Below are 23,459 nucleotides of genomic sequence, written 5' to 3'. Positions count from 1 at the left end.
CCGGTGGCGACACCTACAACGTGCTGACACGAGGGAAGTTTCCAACCGATTTCTCATACACAAACAGCAGTTGACCGGCGTTGCCTGGTGAAACGTTGTTGTGATGCATCGTGTAAGGAGGAGAAATGCGTACCATCACGTTTCCGACTTTGATAAAGGTCGGATTGTAGCCTATCGCGATTGCGGTTTATCGTATCGCGACACTGCTGCTCGCGTTGGTCGAGATCCAATGACTGTTAGCAGAATATGGAATCGGTGGGTTCAGGAGGGTAATACGGAACGCCGTGCTGTATCCCAACGGCCTCGTATCACTAGCAGTCGAGATGACAGACATCTTATGCGCTTGGCTGTAATGGTCATGCAGCCCCGTCTCGATCCCTGAGTCAACAAATGGGGACGTTTGCAAGATAACAACCATCTGCAAGAACAGTTTGACGACGTTTGCAGCAGCATGGACTATCAGCTCGGAGACCATGGCTGCGGTTACCCTTGACGCTGCATCACAGACAGGAGCGCCTGCAATGGTGTACTCAACGACGAACCTGGGTGCACGAATGGCAAAACGTCATTTTTTCGGATGAATCCAGGTTCTGTTTACAGCATCACGATGGTCGCATCCGTGTTTGGCGACATCGCAGTGAACACACATTGGAAGCGTGTATTCGTCATCCATATTGGCGTATTACCCGCCGTGATGGTATGGGGTGCCATTGGTTACACGTCTCGGTCACCTCTTGTTTGCATTGACGGCACTTTGAACAGTGGACATTACATTTCTGATGTGTTACGACCCGTGGCTCTACCCTTCATTCGATCCCTGCGAAGCCCTACATTTCAGCAGGATAATGCACGATCGCATGTTGCAGGTCCTGTACGGGCCTTTCTGGATACAGAAAATGTTCGACTGCTGCCCTGGGCAGCACTTTCTCCAGATCTCTCACCAACTGAAAACGTCTGGTCAATGGTGGCAGAGCAAATAGCTCGTCACAATACGCCAGTCACTACTCTTGATGAACTGTGGTGTCATATTGAAGCTGCATTGGCAGCTGTACCTGTACACACCATCCAAGCTCTGTTTGACTCAGTACCCAGGTGTATCAAGCCCGTTATTACGACCAGAGGTGGTTGTTCTGGGTACCGATTTCTCAAGATCTATGCACCCAAATTGCGTGAAAATATAATCATATGTCAGTTCTAGTATAATATATTTGTCCAATGAATACCCGTTTATCAACTGCATTTCTTCTTGGTGTAGCAATTTTAATGGACAGTAGTGTATTCTGTGAGGTGAAAACCCTCGAAACACATCAAGAAGCTTAATTATAAAACGTGACTTATTATGAAGGAAGGACTTCCGTCTGGAGTATGGAATCGTAATGACTACTGGAATGTACGAGGGGCTTTTAGTAAGTAATGTAACACATTTTTTCTCGGTCAGTTTCAGGTGAAAAATGCGGAATTTGTTGTGGGAGATTGTGGAATATTACCGCTTCAGCCCCAATGGTATCATGAAGTACCGACAGGTGGCGACGCTATACGCAGCCTTCAAAATGGCGTCTATAACCGGGGTGCATTCCACGAAGAGAGTTGTCATTGAGTTTCTTTTGGCGGAAAACGAAAGCTATTCCCGATACTCGTAGGCGCTTCCACAGTGTCTACGGAGACCTGGCAATGAACAAGAGCACGGTGAGTCGTTGGGCGAGGCGTCTGTTATCGTGGCAACAAGGTCGTGCAAACCTGTCCGCTCTCACGCGTGCCGGCCGGCCGGCCGGACACAGGTGACGCACCTTCTATGTTGGAACGTGTGGACACTCTCATTCGAGCAGATAGACGGATCACAATGAAACATCTCGCTGCACAACTGGACGTCTCTGTGGCTAGTGCTGACACACTCGTCCACCAATTGGGATACTCCAAGCCTGAGTGCTTCGCAGCCCAGCAGAAGGCATGAGCAACGAAGGACTCCGCGGGAAACAATACGTGGATTATGGGGAGCTTATTGATCCAACACGATACTGGTTTCGGCGTCGACCAGTAGAGTGGTACCATGCGGACATACATGCCCCACCAGTATTGTGGCATAAGGCGCCCCTTGAACGGATATTATGTTGGAAAATTTTTGGAAATTTGTGGTATGGTCTTATGGGACCAAACTGCTGAGGTCATCAGCTTACGCACTACTTAAACTATTGTATTGTATGTTAACCGGGGGCCTAGAAACGTCGGAGAGGCTCCGTCCCTGCCGCAGCCGCAGTGGTCCACAACCCCACGACGACTACCGCAGTCCACTTCACCCCTCTGCCGCCCCACACCGAACCACCCTTTGAGGGGTTATTGTGCGGTTCATCCCACGGTGGACCCTCCCCCCCCCTCCCCCCCTCCCCCCCTGCCCCCCTCCTCAGGGAACGTCTTACACCAGACGAGTGTAACCCCTACGTTTGCGTGGTAGAATAATGGTGGTGTACGCGTACGTAGAGAACTTGTTTGCGCAGCAATCACGGACATAGTGTAGCTGAGGCGGAATAAGGGGAACCAGCCCTCATTCGCCGAGGCAGATGGAAACCGCCTAAAAACCATCCACAGACTGGCCGGCTCACCGGAACTCGACACAAGTCCGCCGGGCGGATTCGTGCCGGGGACCAGGCGCTCCTTCCCAGTTCGGAAAGCCGTGCGTTAGACCGCACGGCTATCCGGGCAGGCTAACTTAAACTAAGTTACGCTAAGGACAACACACAAATACCCATGCCCGAGGGAGGACTCGAACCTCCGACGAGGGTAGCCGCGAGGACCGTGACAAGGCGCCCCAGGCCGCGCGGCTACCCCGCGTGGCGGATATTATGTCCAAAGGTAGAGTTTTGTAGCCGAAAGAGTGGCGAATAACATGTCGTATTGGAATCTTAAATAAAACTAGCCTGCTTTCATAAAAATGTATAGTATTTTCTATTGAACACCCCTCGTATTTCCCGTCTAGGTTGTAAAACTAAGTTGTTGCTTATCATTCATTACGCCACGCCATCTTCTGATGCTACTAAACCTTTGCACGCGAACACGTAGAGCTCACCGCGACCATTTCCGTCAGAATGAAGCTCATTGATTTAAAAAGTACACTACCATCACTAGGTGGCATGGGCCGAAATATGTATTTATTTATTTATTCGTGTCTGAAGTACCAGGACACAACTGTGCTGATTTAGAAATATACATATTTGTATACACCAGTAATTCAAAGTCATATAAACGTAATAAAATGAACACATAGGGAAAAGAGTAAGAAATCAATATTTACATAATACACACAATAGTAAGAAATCAATATTTACATAACACGCACAGGAGTAAGAAATCAATTTTTACATAATAAACACATCTACACTAGTTGTGCCCAGTATTTGGCAACACTTGCGAGGTGCCGGGGCTAGTAGTGTATTTATCACTAAATTCTACTAGAATCCACATGTGTAAATCATGCTCTAAGCCCCCCCTATTCTAACTCCGACTTTTGCTGTTGCACAAGGATAAAACAAATACGCGAACTGACTCTAATCAACCCTGCTAGTGGAGTAGAAGAGAGTTTGGCACCTGCAATAATTTAATTTGATAAATAAGTTAAATAAACAAAGGTTTCATTAGCATAGTGAGGAATGATAGGGTTGCTCTATTGATTAACAGAAAGAAAGTTCTGTCCAAAATAACAATATGATTTATTAAGATTAAACGCAGAATAGTAAAAGAGACACAGGAAATATAAAACATCAAATTGGCTAAAATTGGAGATTCATACAAACACAGTAAAGGTGAAGTTGTCCCTAACTTAGATCGTGAGGTTTAAGACGAAGTGGTATGTGGAGCCAATTCCTTTCCTCTCAAATCTCAAGAGAGACACACAGCTAACCCAATAGTAATTGCTGCTACTCGAAACTGAACAAAGTTAGAAAAGGATGAACAGGCGCGCTCTGCTGAGCTCTGATTATCACCTAGGAAAATCCCTATCTGCCGGTGCTGCGGACGTACATTACCAACAGTCTTCTTATCTCCCAGAACACGATCTGGCGTACCGCAGGCGAGGGCTGGTAGCTCCGACGTCCTCGACCGAAAGGCGACTGCCGACTACCCAGAGCACCCGTACAGGCCGAACACCGAACATTCCCGCCCCCACGACAGTGGCCGTGGTTACGTTCCAATCAGCAACTCGAAAACCGGCGGAAATTCCACTCCATTGCCGGAGCACTACCATTCCACCAATGGAGATTCTTGGCGCCAATTTCTGTGCTGATTTTGCAGAAAGTGCGGGAATTTTCCCGCCACAACTGCGTGGGTACACAAGTCATTCCCACGCCTCGCTGGTAGCCCGCCAGAAAGTGTTTTCGCAAAGTTTCTCTGAAGTAACGGAACCTCTAGCCCAGCCGCTACTTCACACCCCAGCGGGCGTGTCTCTTGACAATGTCGGCGTCTGAAAAGCATTCACTCGACTGCCTCACACACGTCGGCTTAACTCTCTCCAGTTCCACTGAGCCCGCCTGTCACCGGCCCACCCGGGTGACGAGAGACGCTGCGTGGGAAGTACGCGTGTTAAGGAAAAGCAACCCTCCACCGCATGCAACTAGAGAGGAGAATCGTAAGATAGAAATATGAGAGGGGGCTCATGCCACCTCTCACACTGACTGCGCTGCTATAAGCCAAGGCCAGTTCCAGTCCTGTACAAGAGTATGGGCAGAGACGACACCTCAGGAGACAGCTTGTAGTTTGTTCATCTCTGCACTCACACAATGTGTCTCCGCCTTGAGCGATGCCCCATTTCTTCAAGTTGTCCGTCGTTCTTGCAACGCCGGAGCGCAGTCTGTTCAGGCACTTCCATGTGCACCATCCTTGGTGACCAGGTGGCAGAGTTTCTTAAATTACGTCTAGCACTGGATGGACAGGATGTGTCTTCTTCCACAGTTCAGCCTTGGATATACTTTGATCTCTGTCAATTCTAACAGAAGACTGTATAAAGTTCTTCCTGGACTTTAGTTGAGGTGGGGGTGCCTGATGTTCGTGCAAGGGGTGATCCGGATTATTGCAGACCTTTTGTCTGTCGTTGCTAGCAGCTATGTCGCGTCTAATATCGGGAGGGGCTATTCCTGCAAGTGTATACAGCTTCTGTATTGGCGTTGGCTTCAGACAGCCTGCGGGTTTCATTCAGGGAGGTGTCCACTTTTTTTGCATGTGCAGAATTGAACCACACTGGAGCGGCATATTCGGCAGCGGAGTAGCAGATTGCCAGGGCAGTTGTTCTTACTGTCTGGGGGGTGGCCACCCCATCCAGAACCAGTCACCTTGCGCAGTAGGCAATTTTGCGATGAAATATATGAACGGATTATTTTGCCATGTAGACGGGAGATACATTTTAAAAATATGACTTGACACAGATAACTTTCGTAATTTGCCCAGTAAGGAAATATATGTCTGGAAATGTGTTTCATGTCAGTTCAATGTAGTAACTACATTGTACAGTGCAAGATTTATCTGTTTATTACTATCAGCGTTTTCTCTTGGGAATACTGACCACCGGACTATAGTCCATCGAACCCCAGCCCTTTTACAAACAGATCCTGCTACAACATTTAAACTTTACTGTCATTCTCACCCTCTTCCGGACCTGGATTGGACAAACAGCTTAAGAAAGGTCCTTTTTGTAAACCCGCATCATTACTTTCGGGTACACAGCCACTAAGGACTTGTAAGTGTTTCCACAGTAACTGTAAACTTTTAAGCAAAATTAAAATTTACTTACTTCAGGACGAAGGCCAATTTCGTCCGCAGAGGCCAGTGACAAATGACATCAAGAAGCAGCCAGTTACACCAGCTTTCACATTCCCAGGAAACAGGGCAAGTAACTTGTCTGAGCTCGTATCGGCGCTGCCAAATACTGACTATTATAGGTACTAACGAAAGGGACGAATAAAGGACAATGAAACCAAGAACTTGTAGTATTAAACAAACGTCAGGAAAGTGTTGATTACCCTGACACGACATATGCCAATGTTACAACACTGTTAACGAAGTTGGGATGTTATTACATATGATGAAAAGATCCGTATGTGGTACATGCAAGATGGTGCACCGGTGCATTTTCATGTGGCTCTTCTGGAATACGTAGTACTAATCTTCGACAACAAGTGTATTGGTTGTGGCTCGCCAGTACCATAGCCATACACGTCCCCCGATTTGAACCTGTTGGATTTTATTTGTTTGGGGATATTTAGAAACTATGGTGTATTCCAGCCCTGTTGTTAGTGCCGATGAACTCCGGCACATATTGTGAAGGCGTGCTTATGCTTGGCTTCACATGCACAGTTATTATGGGAAACACTTGTATTATCTTTGTCATCAAACGCATATCCGCAGTTCGGAGTTTCGCGGAGGCTATCACGTACTCAGTCATAATTACTCGTTTCGGGAAAACCACAGGTTTATCGACCTATGTTTGCCAGATTTATTTGCATGCCTTTTTTTACTCTGCTCGCCCCTTTTGTTTCTACCTTTTGTTCGACAAACACTCTGTATTTGGCAGTACCAATTAGAGTTTCAAGCACGTAATGTGCCCTATTTCCTACGAATGTAACGTCTGGTGTCTGTACTGCTCCAACAAAAATTCGAGAATCGGTATTGCGCTAGGGTCCAAACGCAACAATGATGGGAAAGTCTGTAATTTTAATTGTCCGTTATTTTGCCTCTTTTTTGAAAAACTTTTAGAAATAGGTTAGGTCTTTGGGCTGTATTCCCATATCCATATCACTTGCAGTACAGCTAGCAAACTGTCATTTGATCTGTGTTAAACACAATTTAATGGATGGATCTGAGTCTATTGTATTCTTTTTTCTCCAGTTCCCAAGAAAGTAAACAATTTTAAGTAGTTCATTGCGTCTGAAACACTAAAAGCTTTTAACGAGCGTGGGAGCTCGTAACAGAAAAAAATTGCCTCGCTGCGATAGAAGGTTTATTCGAAATCAATAGTATACAGAAATTACGCTCAGTACTTCTCCATTTTCTGTGGCGCTATTCCACTTCCAGGGGATTGCGGAATAAAGCCGATGCGTTGTCTGCAGAGTTCTACAAGTCTATTCATTATTCAAGTAATTGTAACTATATGTGACGGTAGTATCTGTTCCCGAAAGAACAGTTACCGTGGATGACCATGCAGCTTTGCTAGAAATGAAATGATAATTAAATGGACACCCTAGCTGCAAACAGCTGCAAACAGCTGAGCCACCGCGGGCACAGAGGATAGTGCGTCTGCAGGGACTTATCCCTTGCACGCTCCCCGTGAGATCCACATTCCCAACATGTCCACACCACTACATTCGTAGCGCGCCTAATAGATGTTAGCCCATCATACTCATTACTCGTGGCACATTAATCTACCAAGTCCCGTACGAGTTCGGGCACAGCGTCTGCGTTCGCACAAGAAGGTCAATGGCCGGGAAGACATATTTTAACTATATGTGACGGTAGTATCTGTTCCTGAAAGAATAGTTACCGTGGATGACCATGTAGCTTTGCTAGAAATGAAATGATAATTAAATGGACACCCTAGCTGCAAGCAGGCGTTGATGTACTTCATTGGGGACATGTTGAAAATGTGTGCCCCGACCGGGACTCGCATCCGGGATCTCCTGCTTACATGGCAGACGCTATATCCATCTGATTTTTAAGTTAAAATATGGCTTCCCGGCCATTGACCTTCTTGTGCGAACGCAGACGCTATGCCCGAACTCGTACGGGACTTGGTAGATTAATCTGCCACGAGTAATGAGTATGATGGGCTAACATCTATTAGGCGCGCTACGAATGTAGTGGTGTGGACATGTTGGCAATGTGGATCTCACGGGGAGCGTGCAAGGGATAAGTCCCTGCAGACGCACTATCCTGTGTGCCCGCGGTGGCTCAGATGGATAGAGCGTCTGCCATGTAAGCAGGAGATCCCGGATGCGAGTCCCGGTCGGGGCACACATTTTCAACATGTCCCCAACGAAGTACATCAACGCAGCTAGGGTGTCCATTTAATTATCATTTCATTAAATAATTGTCATAACGAGAACTTATAAAAGCGTGTCTGGGGATAATATTTGTAGAACACGGGGCTTGTAGAATCGGCAGCTGACGCCCTTTTCGTCGTGTTAACTTCATACAGCCGTGCGCTAACATCTTGTCTGAGAACCCTATACACTATTTACTGCTGCTGCGTCCGCAAACTACCTGCGCTCTTAGCAACAGATGCCAACATTTACCATTCCATTCTTAGAAAACTAGTAGCTGCAGATGGCGTCATCTTTAACAATCTCAGACAGGAACGATTCAGACTATCAAGAACTAGATGATGAACAAGTAGGTATTCACATATTGTCAGGCACTGGTCTGTGTCGTTTTGTCGTTTGTAAGGTGCTGTGGTCATCCTCTGCACCATCCCTGCTAAAATAAGATATCCCACGATGATTGAATGGTTACAACTCGTCATACCTGCTAATTACCTGGGTGACTATCGTGGCTCATACGGATTTGAGGTGTTCAGAATGTCTTTGTCAAAGTCATATGTGTGTTCTTACTGAATATCATAGACACCCCCATAATAAATCATCCTTAAAAGAAAGGAAAGGAGGAAGGAAGGAAGAAAGGAAGAGTTGGGTTTCATTTACCGTCTATATCGAGGTCATTGGAGACTGGATATCATCCTTCTATCAGACGACAACAAACGTCTTCACGAACATTCCGCAATCACGTTCTCCTGGTAGACGGTAAAAATGTTTGCAGTTGCCTCCGTTGCCTTTGCTAGAGAACAGCAATCAAACAGAAATATATTTCGAATGTGTTTCGTTCTTCCCACTTTATAGCCATAAAGAGCACACATTTTTATAATACCTGCAAAATTCAAGGGGCAATTACAACACTCCACAGAACGAATGGTAGATAATGTTATGATGGCGACGAACGAGTCGTCGCCAATGTTGACTGGTGCCCAATGCTCAAAAGAAACATATAAATCACAGCAGGTTTGTCAGTAACGTCGATAAGGTGCTGGCTGCATGGTCTGGATCTGCAAAGACTAAAATAATTAGAAGTTGGTGGTAAAAAATAATATATATTGTACTTAACTGATTGTGCAGGATTCTTCTTCGCTGCATACGTATAATTATACACAGATTGCCACTGAGGCCTCACTTAGGCCAAACGTTACTAAGCGCCTTGTTAGAGGTTGCTTCCTATCAGCTGAAGGCTATGCTACTTTACTACTTGACGTGCCGAGCAACAGTGGACGAGAGCTCCCTAGAAACTTGATACAAGGGGCGGGACGGCGCTGGTAGCGACTCGCGGGTCCAACGATAGTAATGCGGGCCGCGGTCGATAACTCAAATCCCTAACAAGTGTCGTATCGAACATTGATACCACAGATAAAGAAAAAGAAACAGTATCCTACTGTAAGAAAAAGAAAACCCAGTCCTCGATGGTGAGTGTTCATCGGAGGTGAGGGTATCATCTGGAGTGCCCCAGGGAAGTGTGGTAGGTCCGCTGTTGTTTTCTATCTACATAAATGATCTTTTGGATAGGGTGGATAGCAATGTGCGGCTCTTTGCTGATGATGCTGTGTTGTACGGGAAGGTGTCGTTGTTGAGTGACTGTAGGAGGATACAAGATGACTTGGACAGGATTTGTGATTGGTGTAAAGAATGGCAGCTAACTCTAAATATAGATAAATGTAAATTAATGGAGATGAATAGGAAAAAGAATCCTGTAACGTTTGAATACTCCATTAGTAGTGTAGCGCTTGACACAGTCACGTCGATTAAATATTTGGGCGTAACACTGCAGAGCGACATGAAGTGGGACAAGCATGTAACGGCAGTTGTGGGGAAGGCGGATAGTCGTCTTCGGTTCGTTGGTAGAATTTTGGGAAGATGTGGTTCATCTGTGTAGGAGACCACTTATAAAACACTAATACGACCTATTCTTGAGTACTGCTCGAGCGTTTGGGATCCCTATCAGGTCGGATTGAGGGAGGACATAGAAGCGATTCAGAGGCGGGCTGCTAGATTTGTTACTGATAGGTTTGATCATCACGCGAGTGTTACGGAAATGCTTCAGGAACTCGGGTGGGAGTCTCTAGAGGAAAGGAGGCGTTCTTTTCGTGAATCGCTACTGAGGAAATTTAGAGAACCTGCATTTGAGGCTGACTGCTGTACAATTTTACTGCCGCCAACTTACATTTCGCAAAAGATCACAAAGATAACATAAGAGAGATTAGGGCTCGTACAGAGGCATATAGGCAGTCATTTTTCCCACGTTCTGTTTGGGAGTGGAACAGGGAGAGAAGATGCTAGTTGTGGTACGAGGTACCCTCCGCCACGCACCGTATGGTGGATTGCGGAGTATGTATGTATGTATGTAGATGTAGATGTAGGTGTAGGCTGCGGACTCGTGCATCAACCTATTGTTAGAAACAAATGATGTTTTAAATATTAGTTCGCCAACAACGGTACTGCGTACATTGCAGTTTTGTAGTACCCATTCCTCATTTTGATGATCGGACCTTTACTGCAGGTGGAGTTCTATGCCTTTGGACCCTCGATAAGGTGATACTTAGATGGAAATGGATAAAATGTACTTCCGTCTCAATAAAAGTAAATATATGTTTGCTGTAATAGCGATATTATGTGTTTAACAACTATAAATTCCGTATTTAATGTCCAAATTAAAGCGCTGATTAAGTATTCAAAAATATTGTTATATTCGTAGATGGTAATGTGCTTTAGAGCATTTGTTTAAGGGAACAAACAACAAAGTAGCCCATGTCCATCATGAATGCAGCAAAATCCAGGAAGCCTATAAATTGTGCTTAGAATATTATTAACGCGCCGAAATTCCGTATAATTAAATAATGAAAAGCTAATTCAGAAGGAACACATCGTTAGTGGTCAGATCCGAGGAGATACGAACTTTACATTACATTCTCGTTTCTTTGATGAAATTGCGTACTTTCGCTAACAGATGAGGCACCTACATTAGTTTTTTAGCCGCGCAACTGCTTTCACTTGCTGTACACAAAAGGCACATATTTCTGTCACGGGCGATCGCATTGAATTTATCGCAGCAAATTTCGGACAGAGCTACGGGAACTCCCAGAAGTATGATCTGCGAACACACGGCGCCATAACATGGCGTTTCAGCTGATAGTGAAGATCAAATTCTCTGTGCCAAATCAAAATTACTTTTTTCTTTCAACAGTCTACGTCAGAGTGAGTATCAGATACGTATTGTAACGCCGTTCACGATCGGCGCAATATGTCGTCATCGCTGAAGTCGTGCTGTTGTTAATTATGGTGCTGAGAACATCATTGTATCTGAGTAGCGTTTGGCAAAAGCAGTTTTCGACCCCGTGCACGGCGCCAGAAAGATCGACGTCAGGGCAATAGGCAGGCCTGTAAATGGCGTCAATCTGGATTTGTCAAACGGCAAGAGACGGCGTCCCTTTTGCAGGGACCGATGCGGCGGTCCAATATTTTGCTGGAAAGTGACTGCCGATGATCGACAAGATAGTTGGGAATCGCATTCGCCTCTATTATGGCAATGTACGAGGGTCATTCTACATTCTGATCTGACGACCCGCGCAGTTCCCATAACCACCCAACCCACCCTGCCATATACCTTCCTAATCGTTGGCGCCGATTCTAAGGCCCATGTTAACGAGCAAACTTGTGTATCAAATGGGTCCCTGTCTAGACGCGGATTTGTCAAACACGTCCGTAACGTACAAACAAATTTTGTCACTTTAACCTCATTTTGAAACAGACGCTGTTCGTGTTCGTGAGTATTTTGACAGCAGTGAGAATGACCACAAATGCAGACAAAACGGTCCTGGCATTGCCTTCGGCACTGTGTTTTAAGAAGAAGGAGAAAAGAAGACACTGATCCAGTGAATGGCTTAAATTGAGAGGGTGATCTACCCATGAAAAATATGCTAACGGAAATATTATTCTCTGAAGCCAGTGATTGCATCAACATTCTTCGAATGGAAAGTAATGCTTTTAAAAATTGTTAAGGCTCTCGTAAAAGAGCAAACTTGTGTGTCAAATTCGCTCTTATCTAGATACGGAGGTGTCAAACAAGCTAATTAATACGTGCACCATGAAAGCTTGTCAGTTTAACTTCACATTTGAGGTAGCCGTTTCTCGTGTGTCTTGTACACTCCTGGAAATTGAAATAAGAACACCGTGAATTCATTGTCCCAGGAAGGGGAAACTTTATAGACACATTCCTGGGGTCAGATACATCACATGATCACACTGACAGAACCACAGGCACATAGACACAGGCAACAGAGCATGCACAATGTCGGCACTAGTACAGTGTATATCCACCTTTCGCAGCAATGCAGGCTGCTATTCTCCCATGGAGACGATCGTAGAGATGCTGGATGTAGTCCTGTGGAACGGCTTGCCATGCCATTTCCACCTGGCGTCTCAGTTGGACCAGCGTTCGTGCTGGACGTGCAGACCGCGTGAGACGACGCTTCATCCAGTCCCAAACATGCTGAATGGGGGACAGATCCGGAGATCTTGCTGGCCAGGGTAGTTGACTTACACCTTCTAGAGCACGTTGGGTGGCACGGGATACATGCGGACGTGCATTGTCCTGTTGGAACAGCAAGTTCCCTTGCCGGTCTAGGAATGGTAGAACGATGGGTTCGATGACGGTTTGGATGTACCGTGCACTATTCAGTGTCCCCTCGACGATCACCAGTGGTGTACGGCCAGTGTAGGAGATCGCTCCCCACACCATGATGCCGGGTGTTGGCCCTGTGTGCCTCGGTCGTATGCAGTCCTGATTGTGGCGCTCACCTGCACGGCGCCAAACACGCATACGACCATCATTGGCACCAAGGCAGAAGCGACTCTCATCGCTGAAGACGACACGTCTCCATTCGTCCCTCGATTCACGCCTGTCGCGACACCACTGGAGGCGGGCTGCACGATGTTGGGGCGTGAGCGGAAGACGGCCTAACGGTGTGCGGGACCGTAGCCCAGCTTCATGGAGACGGTTGCGAATGGTCCTCGCCGATACCCCAGGAGCAACAGTGTCCCTAATTTGCTGGGAAGTGGCGGTGCGGTCCCCTACGGCACTGCGTAGGATCCTACGGTCTTGGCGTGCATCCGTGCGTCGCTGCGGTCCGGTCCCAGGTCGACGGGCACGTGCACCTTCCGCCGACCACTGGCGACAACATCGATGTACTGTGGAGACCTCACGCCCCACGTGTTGAGCAATTCGGCGGTACGTCCACCCGGCCTCCCGCATGCCCACTATACGCCCTCGCTCAAAGTCCGTCAACTGCACATACGGTTCACGTCCACGCTGTCGCGGCATGCTGCCAGTGTTAAAGACTGCGATGGAGCTCCGTATGCCATGGCAAACTGGCTGACACTGACGGCGGCGGTGCACAAATGCTACGCAGCTAGCGCCATTCGACGGCCAACACCGCGGGTCCTGGTGTGTCCGCTGTGCCGTGCGTGTGATCATTGCTTGTACAGCCCTCTCGCAGTGTCCGGAGCAAGTATGGTGGGTCTGACACACCGGTGTCAATGTGTTCTTTTTTCCATTTCCAGGAGTGTAGCTTACACCGTCCATAGGTGAACCGGAGTCCTTCGATTTCCTTCATTTCATGGCACTCCCGCTTGTATGTTATAAGTAAAATAAATGCTCCTTCTTCTTTATATACGGCTGGGAAAGGTTTGACACTTCTTGAATATTGGTAATTGTCAGTGCTATTTGGTTTTTATCCTTGATCGTAGTTTCCATAGTTATGGAAACTCACGATGCAATGAGATAAATGGTAGTAAAACACATTTTCACTAAACATATGCGGCGAAACATTGACACATACAACTTCCGCCGTCTAGTCAAACTTTCCGTAGTTAAAATATCACGCAAACACGTCAGGCACAATCTATGCTTGACAAACACGTCAAACAGCACCGCACACTGTCAAGTTTTTGGCAAACGTAGTACAGTGTGACAAATTGTTTAATCGTGTACAGGGGCCATAACACTAAAAGCGAGCAGGAACGGTCTTTCACTGTTGATCTGTGCGTTTTTAAAATGTGTGACAAAATTAACCATCTCACAAAGGTGCGCTGAAAGTGGAGTGCCGGCATTGGTGGCCGAGCAGTTCTAGGCGCTTCAGTCTGGAACTGCGCGACCGCTACGGTCGCAGGTTCGAATCCTGCCTTGGGCATGGATGTGTGTGATGTCCACAGGTTAGTTAGGTGTAAGTAGTTCTAAATTCTTGGGGACCGATGGCCTCAGATGTTAAGTCCCATAGTGTTCAGAGCCATTTGAACCATTTGAAAGTGGAGTACAATGTGAATGCACAAAGGAAGTCCGCCATATCGAAATTTACAGACACATTTAAGGAAATGTGATGAGCGAAGAAACTTCATTTCGAAAATGGTGCAACATGTTTAAAGGCAGGCGAACTTATCCATATTAAAGAACGTACAGGCTTACGAACTCAAATCTAGGACAGACGTTTCATTATTGATGGACAAAGCTTGTGCTTTCCTGAAATGTCACGTTCAGTTTTTCTTACTGAAATTGTTAGTGATAGATTTGGAAGAGCTCCCCGCTTGTACTAAGCCTCTTAGTTTAGCTAGCGAGTCCCTAGAGTAGGGTAAAAGCAGCGTGCAGTACGACTGGCCATGTTTGTCCACCCAAGTTACGCAGATTAAGAGAAACCGTCCTTGTAATACCTTACTGAGTCGTCGTGTAGGATTCTTTCTACCTGTTTCGCCGAGAAGCTCTGAAGTTTATGCCTCCCTCCTCGATCGAAAATTCTTTTCAGGCTCAGCCCACTTGGTATTTGGTTCGAGGAGGGAAGTGTGATAGAGAAGTCCTTGGAGTTGTGCAAAGCCACTGTGCTAGGATGGCGTAGCGCTTAGCGCATCTGCCTAGTGAGCAAGAGACCTGGATTCGAATTCCATCTTTGGTACAAATTTTCATTCGTCGCTTCAGTCTGCATATATAGATCATACGCGTTGGATACTTTAAACGGTCTCTGGTTTCATATACATAGATCAGCCAGAACATTATGACCAAACTACTATCGATATAAACCAGCCCAGGCGATAGCAGCGTCAGCAATGACTGCTAGTGAGACACACGCACGGTGCATGCAGTATTAGTGAGCATGTTGTCCGCGTGTAGAAAGGAGAAGGTGCACTGTCTATATGAGTGTGACCGAACGCAGATTTTGATGACCTTGAGGATCGGCACAAGAAAATCGGAAACTGCACGACCTGTCGGGTATTCGAGGAGTGCTGTAGTGAGTGTCTTCAGTGCGTGTCGAAGTCGAGGTGAAAACATGTCCAGACGTCGTGTGTTTGGGTGACCACCCCTCATTACAGACGTCAGAGGAATGGTAAACAGGACAGGCGGCGAACTGTGGCGGAATTAAAATGGTTCAAATGGCTCTAAGGAGTATGGGACCTAACATCTGAGATCATCAGTCCCCTAGATTTAGAACTGCTTAAACCTAACTAACTTATGGACATCACACACATCCATGCCCGAAGCAGGATTCGAACCTGCGACTGTAGCAGCAGCGCGGTTCCGGACTGAAGCGCCTAGAACCGATCGGCGACAGCGGCCGCCTGGCGGATTTAACATCAGATTTAAATGCTGGGCAGGGTACACGTGTGTTTGAACACACAGTGCAGGTACCACGCCTAAAGATGGGTCTCTTCAGACAACGGCCCCCAAGCATGTACCAATGTTAACGCCACGACATCGGCAGCTACGACTGAAATGTGCACATGACCATCAGTAATGGACGTCGACGAAATGGCAGGTCGTTGGTCTGATGAATCTCGATACCTTCTTCATCATGCCCACGGCAAGGGCGAATCCATCGTCTTGCAGGGGAACAGTTCCTTGACATGTGTACTGCGGGACGGAGGCAAGCTGGCGGTGTCTCCATTATGCTCTGGAGAACATTCGCGTGGGCATCCACAGGTCCAGGGGAGCTCATGCAAGGCACCATGACGCCCGAGGAGCATCGTACACTGGCTGCAGACCGCGTACACACCTCCGCGACAATTATGTTGCCCGATGGCAGCGGCATTTGTCAACAAAATAACGCACCATGTCACAAGGCCAGGAGTATGATGGAGTGGTTTGGGAAACACATTGGAGAGTTCCAATTGAAATTATAATTATATTAATACCTTCAGCTGCTAACGGGAGTTGATATATATCCACGGGGACAGGTGAAAATGTCTGCCCCGACCGGGACTCGAACCCGGGATCTCCTGCTTACACGGCAGACGCTCTATCCATCTGAGCCACCGAGGGCACAGAGACTGCAGCTCCTCCCGCGAGACCCACATTCTCACTTTATATGTCCACACACTACATTCGTAGTGTCCCACCCCAACACACTCATTACTCGTGGAAGACATTCTTACCAAGTCCCTTAAGAGTTCGTGGAATATATGTGCATCCGCACAGAAGAAGGAGGTCATTGCCGGTTAAGCCAGAACGATATACTTGTATGGATATGGTGTCTGTTCTTTCGGACATGTCCGAAGGAACAGACAACATATCCATATAAGTTCCAATTGAAGTGCTGGCCCGCAAGTAGCCATATATGAACCCGAAAGCACACATAAGGAATGCGATTGAACGTGACATCAGAGCTCATTGCCCTCCTGCCCGGAATTTACGGGATTTGGGTGGCTGGTGTGTGCAGATGTGGTCCCTCCAGCGACCTGCCAAGGGCTCACTCTTTCTATGCCACGACGCATCGCCGCTGTTATCCATCTGAAAGGTGAACGTACCGAACTTTATGTAGGTGGTCATAATGTTCTCGGCGACCAGTGTAGATTCGTTAGATTTCCATTGCTACCTGGCTTTCGTACACTGTTTATGTGGATATGGGCCGTCGCAGAACCCAACGGGAAGAGACATTTATTATGTTCAAAACGTCGTGCGAGATGTAGAAAACCTGATCCATGACTGGCGTTGACAGATCCCACTGACGCCTCGAGTGCGATACGACGGTCTCCGAAGGCCAGAGTCTCGACTTCTCCCAGTCCCGATTCTTCACTGGGAGATGGTCTTCCACCCCGTTCTTCGTAAATTCAGAATTGTCTGAGCACTTCCGAAGGGTCTGCGTTACTTAAATAGAGTCTCACATGATGGTACATTGTTACCGTACTTCTGTACCAGCTCAGCAGAAATTTGTCTCTCCTGTACAAGCATTCGCCACTTACTAGCGTCGGCAGTAAATAAATTAAAACACAAGAAAACGCACACTGGTAATTCAGTCAGTCATCTTCCTTTCGTTGGTGTGCACTGAACTCACAGCAACCTTCAACTAAACACGGCTGACCTACTGACTGGTGTGAGTTTTCCTTGCACTCCCATTTGTTTACTCAAAATGGTTCAAATGGCTCTGTGCACTATGGGACTTAACTCCTGAGGTCATCAGTCCCCTAGAACGTAGAACTGCTTAAATCTAACCTAAGGACATCACACACACCCATGCCCGAGGCAGGGTTCGAACCTGTGACCGTAGCGGTCACGCGGTTCCAGACTGTAGCGCCTAGAACCGCTCGGCCACCCCGGCCGGCCATTTGTTTACTATCAACTACAGAAAACAGATGCCGGCCGGGGAGGCCGAGCGTTTCTAGGCACTACAGTCTAGAACCGCGCGACCACTACGGTCGCAGGCACAAATCCTGCCTCGGGCATGGATGTGTGTGATGTCCTTAGGTTAGTTAGGTTTAAGTAGTTCTAGGTTCTAGGGGACTGATAACCTAAGAAGTTAAGTCCCATAGTGCTCAGAGCCATTTGAACAGAAAACGGATCAGTTACGTTACCCGAGGTGTCCTAGTACAGGAATGTCAAACTCAATTTCGTGTTACCTTTCTAATAATATCATGATTATGTAAATGGTACACTGCGGTCTGTTTGTGAATCTATCTTGAGGAGAGGAAGTGGATTACCGAATAAAAAATTTAGGGTGTTATGACGGATGTCTTTCAAATTCTGAAGGTGGTAGGGGTAAAATACAGGGAGGGAAAGGCTATTTACAATTTGTACAGAAACCAGATGACAGTTATAAGAGTCGAGGGACATGAAAGGGAAGCAGTGGTTGGGAAGGGAGTCAGACAGGGTTGTATCCTATCCCCGATGTTATTCAATCTGTATATTGAGCAAGCAGTAAAAGGAACAAAAGAAAAATTCGGAGTAGGAATTAAAATCCATGGAGAAGAAATAAAAACTTTGAGGTTCGCCGATGACATTGTTATTCTGTCAGAGACTGCAAAGGACTTGGAAGAGCAGTTGAACGGAATGGATAGTGTCTTGTAAGGAGGATATAAGATGAACATCAACAAAAGCAAAACGAGGATAATGGAATGTAGTCGAATGAAATCGGGTGATGCTGAGGGAATTAGATTAGGAAATGAGACGCTTAACGTAGTAAAGGAATTTTGCTATTTGGGGAGAAAAATAACTGATGATGGTTGAAGTAGACAGGATATAAAATGTAGACTGGCAATGGCAAGGAAAGCGTTTGTGAAGAAGAGAAATTTCTTAACATCAAGTATAGATTTAAGTGTCAGGAAGTCGACCATCATCAGTTATTTTGCTCCCCAAATAGCAAAAGTCCTGTACTACTTTAAGTGTCTCATTTCCTAGTCTAATTCCCTTAGCATCACCCGATTTAATTCGACTACATTCCATTATCCTCGGTTTGCTTTTACTGATGTTTATTTTATATCCTCCTTTCAAGGCACTGTCCATTCCGTTCAGCTGCTCTTCCAGTTCCTTTGCTGTCTCTGACAGAATTACAATGTCATCGGCAAACCTCAAAGTTTTTATTTCTCTCCATGGATTTTAATTCCTACTCCGAATTTCTCTTTTGTTTCCTTTACTGCTTGCTCAATATACAGATTGAATAACATCGGGGATAGGCTACAACCCTGTCTTATTTCCTTCCCAACCACATGTCCCTCGACTCTTATAACTGTCATCTGGTTTCTGTACAAATTGTAAATAGCCTTTCGCTCCCTGTATTTTACCCGTGCCACCTTCGGCATTTGAAAGAGAGTATTCCAGTCAACATTGTCAAAATCTTTCTCTAAGTCTACAAATGCTAGAAACGTAGGTTTGCCTTTCCTTAATCTATCTTTCAAGATAAGTCGTAGGGTCAGTATTGCCTCACGTATTCCAATATTTCTACAGAATCCAAACTGATCTTCGCCGAGGTCGGCTTCTACCAGTTTTCCCATTCGTCTGTAGAGAATTCTCGTTAGTATTTTGCAGCTGTGACTTAACTAATAGTTCGGTACTTTTCACATCTGTCAACACCCGCTTTCTCTGGGATTGGAATTATTATTTTCCCAGTTAATTATCATTAAAGTTAGTCAATCGGGCCGTTGCGTGGCCAAATCCAAGCGGCCCTCCAGAAGCGGTGTCGCCACACGTATTCCTTTGGTTTCCGAAACCGAACAAGAGAGTGATATAAAAATTGGACGTGGGACGGTAGTAAGGATCTGACCCGAGCCAAAGGCTGAGCAGTCTCGTGCGCTGTCATCTACGCTCGGATAACAAGTGACACTAATTGCATGCATCGGGCGTCTTGAATTTGCGCGACCAACGGCCTGACAGGGCTAACTTGAGTGCTAATTAATTCGGAAATGTTGCTATGTATGGAATTTTTTTCCGAACAATTCTTTCTCAACACAGCCTACCCTGCAACACTTTTAGAAGTTTCCCAGACTGTACCTAAGCAAGAGGTATGTGGGTGACCATATACATACAGAGTGTTCCAGTAGGAGCGGCCGATATTTGGGAACATGACAGGATCGATCATTCGAAAAAAAAAGAAAAAGTAAACATGGGTTCTAAAATGCATACCTTAAGAGCTATGAGAATTGTCCATCTTCGATAGTGTGAAACACATCTCTTCTACTAAGAAACTGACAATAGCTCTCTTCAGCTATTCATTTTTGAAGTCTTGTTTACTAGACAACTTTTTGTATTGTTTTGGTCCATACTACTTCTTCCCGAAACGTCGAAAGCAAAGAGCTTGCAGTGGAAGAGATTTATTACACAGTGTCGAAGACGAATAAATGTTCATGGTTCTTAAGGTATGCATTTTACAGCCTATGTTCACCACATTTTTTGCTTCCAAGATACTTCCTGTCATATCCCTGAATATTGGTCATTCAAATATTCGCGCTCATGGACGCCGAAGGGCAATTCCTTGCATGCTGACCGTACGAAAGGAGTCTAACAAAATTTCGTTCCTATATTCTCTGTAGAAAATGGTCGCCAAAGAAAGGCAATTTTGGAACACTGTACTCACATGTCCGATACCTGTCTTCATTCAGTAATGTGTAGCAGATCAGCACGGTTAGGACATTGGGTGGAGCTTTGCGTTGTGCCATTATAGTTAAAGAGTTCAATTAAGGGTCTGTCCAGTGCTGCAGTATACAGCGTTTCTAAATCGTACATACCTTTCTGCAACAGTTGTTTTAACGTTGGAAATAACGATTATTTATCAGACGTGTAAGAAATATTCCTGAAGAGCTATCAACAGTTAAAAATAAATAGGACAGTAATAACCTCAGAGCTCATGAGTACCGAGATGTTCAGCATAAACGCCATATTGAATAAGAGCGGACAGTTGTACTATTTTAAAAACATGATCAACGGCGACAGCATGTCTTTGATTGTACTCTCAGCTCCGCGTTAGAATTAATAATTATACTTGGTTTGCATAAGACTTCCCAAAACTGCATTAGAGGCTGGTCCCGGCGGAGGTTCGAGTCCTCCCTCGGGCATGGGTGTGTGTTTGTCCTTGGATAATTTAGGTTAAGTAGTGTGTAAGCTTAGGGACTGGTGACCTTATCAGTTAAGTCCCATAAGATTTCACACACATTTGAACAACTGCATTATTGTGAATAATAAAGCAAATATCGCATCATGCGCTGTAAAATTACAAATTAAAAAAAGAAAGGGTCACCTAGACGCTGAAATGAACTCTCCAACTCGAGTAGTGTAACGCAAATCGCCACCCACTGCCCTAACTGTGCGGAACTGCTACACCCTATTGTATAAAGACGTGTGATTACAGTGTTGACACGTTGCCTTTCTTTGACGCTGATTTTCTACCGAAAAACTGCACGGGACGAAATTTTGTTACAGGCATTCTTATACTGTTAGTATGCAAGAAATCGCGCTATGACGTCCAAATGCGCGAATTTTGACCCACCAGTATAGCGACGAACAAGCGAATTACACACGGCTGTGCAAATCGTAGGACGAAAGTAAATTTTGCGTGATGTATCACTGAGTAGCAATATACCGAGTGGTTATAATTAAAATGCAACTACTCACAGAGGTCCAGTGACGGCTATAATTATCGGCAGCGAAACTTGCTGTATATGCTAATGCGCTGGTGCGGAACCGATTTAAACTGCAAAAAACTTAGTTCCAATTTTGGTGACCAGGTGCAAGTTTGGCGCTATGAATACAAGAAACACTTACAGATATGTTTGCATATCGATTGGATTGGGAATGGGACGTGAGCAGAAACGCTCAACCAAGTGAGAAAGGCATAACGTTGATTCTACTAATAACTGCCGCTTACACAATTTGCTCAATATGCCCGCCAGAGACGTCGACGATGTGCTACATCCGTGAAACGATGTGATCAAAAGTTGCTCGCATCAGTTGTGTTGGAATTTGAGTAACGTATTCATATATACTGGCCTTCAACTCAGGTAGAGATCGAATGTGTCGCTAGTAAACGATAGGTATTTTAGATATCACCAAAACCAGATGTCATATGGATTTGGATTAGGTGATCTTGCAGGGCATAAATCTGGAGAGTGTCTGGACATAACACGTTCGTGGAAGGTTGCTTTAAGGAGATCTTTTACTGGACGAGAGACAAGAGGTGTTGCTACATCTTGCAAGAAAACAGTAGTTTCCACACAGTTGCGCTCTTCCAAAGCAGGAATCACATGCTGTACGAAGAGGTCTCCGTAACGTACAGGCGTCACGGAACACCTTACAAGCCCTCTGGCTTTATTCTCTTCAAAGAACAACAGACAGAGAGTAAAAGAGCTTGTGAATGCACACCACACATTCACATTCGGCGAATGCAACTGCTCCTCGTTCACGACACACGGTTCAACAATACCCCAAACCCAGCAGATGTGTTTGTTCATTGTACCCCGTTATGAGAACTGTACCTCGTCACTCCATATAATATTATCCAGCCATATGTCATTCGATTCGTGCCCAAAACCGAAGAGCAAATTCAGAAAGTTGCTGCGGATCGTGCTGCACTGTCTGGATCTTGTACGGAAACCGGTGTGAAACACGTAGATCGCAAAACTTTCTGTACTGTGGACCATGGGATGGACCATTGTCGAGTCACTGCACCAGCGCTAGCGCTACCCATGGGCAGTTACAGCAACAGCAATCTCATCAATGACTTGCACCGGGACAGGAAGCCTTCCTCTTCCAGGTGAGGTGCCACACCAAGCTCATTCGCGTGTTCGAATTTCACTATCATCATCTTTAAACCATTTAATTACATCAGGTCTCTCCTCAGACTTTTCAGTCGGCGCACAAGTGATCGATGGAATTTAAGTCGGACGAAGCGGGCAGGACAGTCCATTCGTCGAACATCGTCCCGTCCCACGAGCTCCTCCACGAGCGATGTTGGAATCGGTCGTGTGATATCAGCCAAAAAAATAAAGTCAGCTCCGAATGCACCCCTGAAAAGACGAACATGGGACGGAATATAGCGTCACAATAAAGGTGAGTGGTGAGTGTACCGTGTCCAAAGATTTGGAGGTCAGTGCGTCCGTGCAACATCATAACTCCCCCACCATAACACCTGGAGCACTATAACGATCACATTCGAGAATGTCTCTGGGTGCATTACGTATTCTCCCTTCTCGCCATATAAGGGTACATCCAGCATTGTCGCACATGTGTAATCATCATTTATACGTCATACTCGAGTGAGATCAGAAGTTTTGGTATTTGAACTAAAAAAGTTGGTGACTTGAGCAAATGAAACTTATATGTGTATAGGACGCACGTAGTACAACTGTCATTTAATCCCTTCAACGGATTTTCTTTCTTAACAATTCACAGAACACATACACACGAACATAAGCATTTCATTTGATAAATACAGAGTTAATATCGGGGTTTTAACGCTTTATAATATCGGGGTTTTAACGCTTTATAGTATTTATCACATTAAACTTACAGTTATAAATGATATGTCAAATGAAAGAGCAACACAGTTTTACCAAGAACCTCACTGGCATAGCGAAGTAAACGATTGGTTGAACTTCATTGTACCCAAGCGCTGGATAGGCCGCAAGGGGCCCAATGAC

The 23,459-nt window shown here is 45.8% G+C and overlaps 1 protein-coding gene and 1 non-coding gene across 2 annotated transcripts in view; one reads left to right on the top strand and one right to left on the bottom strand.

Annotated features, from left to right (window-relative positions):
* The window catches only part of LOC126204055 (brain-specific homeobox protein homolog), a 183,687-nt gene that overhangs the window by 5,394 nt on the left and 154,834 nt on the right, over positions 1-23,459 (top strand). The gene's annotated exons all lie outside the window — the stretch shown is intronic.
* Trnat-ugu (transfer RNA threonine (anticodon UGU)) lies at positions 16,304-16,378 on the bottom strand. The gene has a single exon. It is a non-coding gene; the product is annotated as a tRNA-Thr (tRNA).

This window comes from Schistocerca nitens, chromosome 9 (assembly GCF_023898315.1).
Source record: "Schistocerca nitens isolate TAMUIC-IGC-003100 chromosome 9, iqSchNite1.1, whole genome shotgun sequence".
Lineage (NCBI taxonomy): Eukaryota > Metazoa > Arthropoda > Insecta > Orthoptera > Acrididae > Schistocerca > Schistocerca nitens.
The sequence above is the reverse complement of the archived record's forward strand: the minus strand, read 5'-3'. Positions and strand labels throughout refer to the sequence as shown.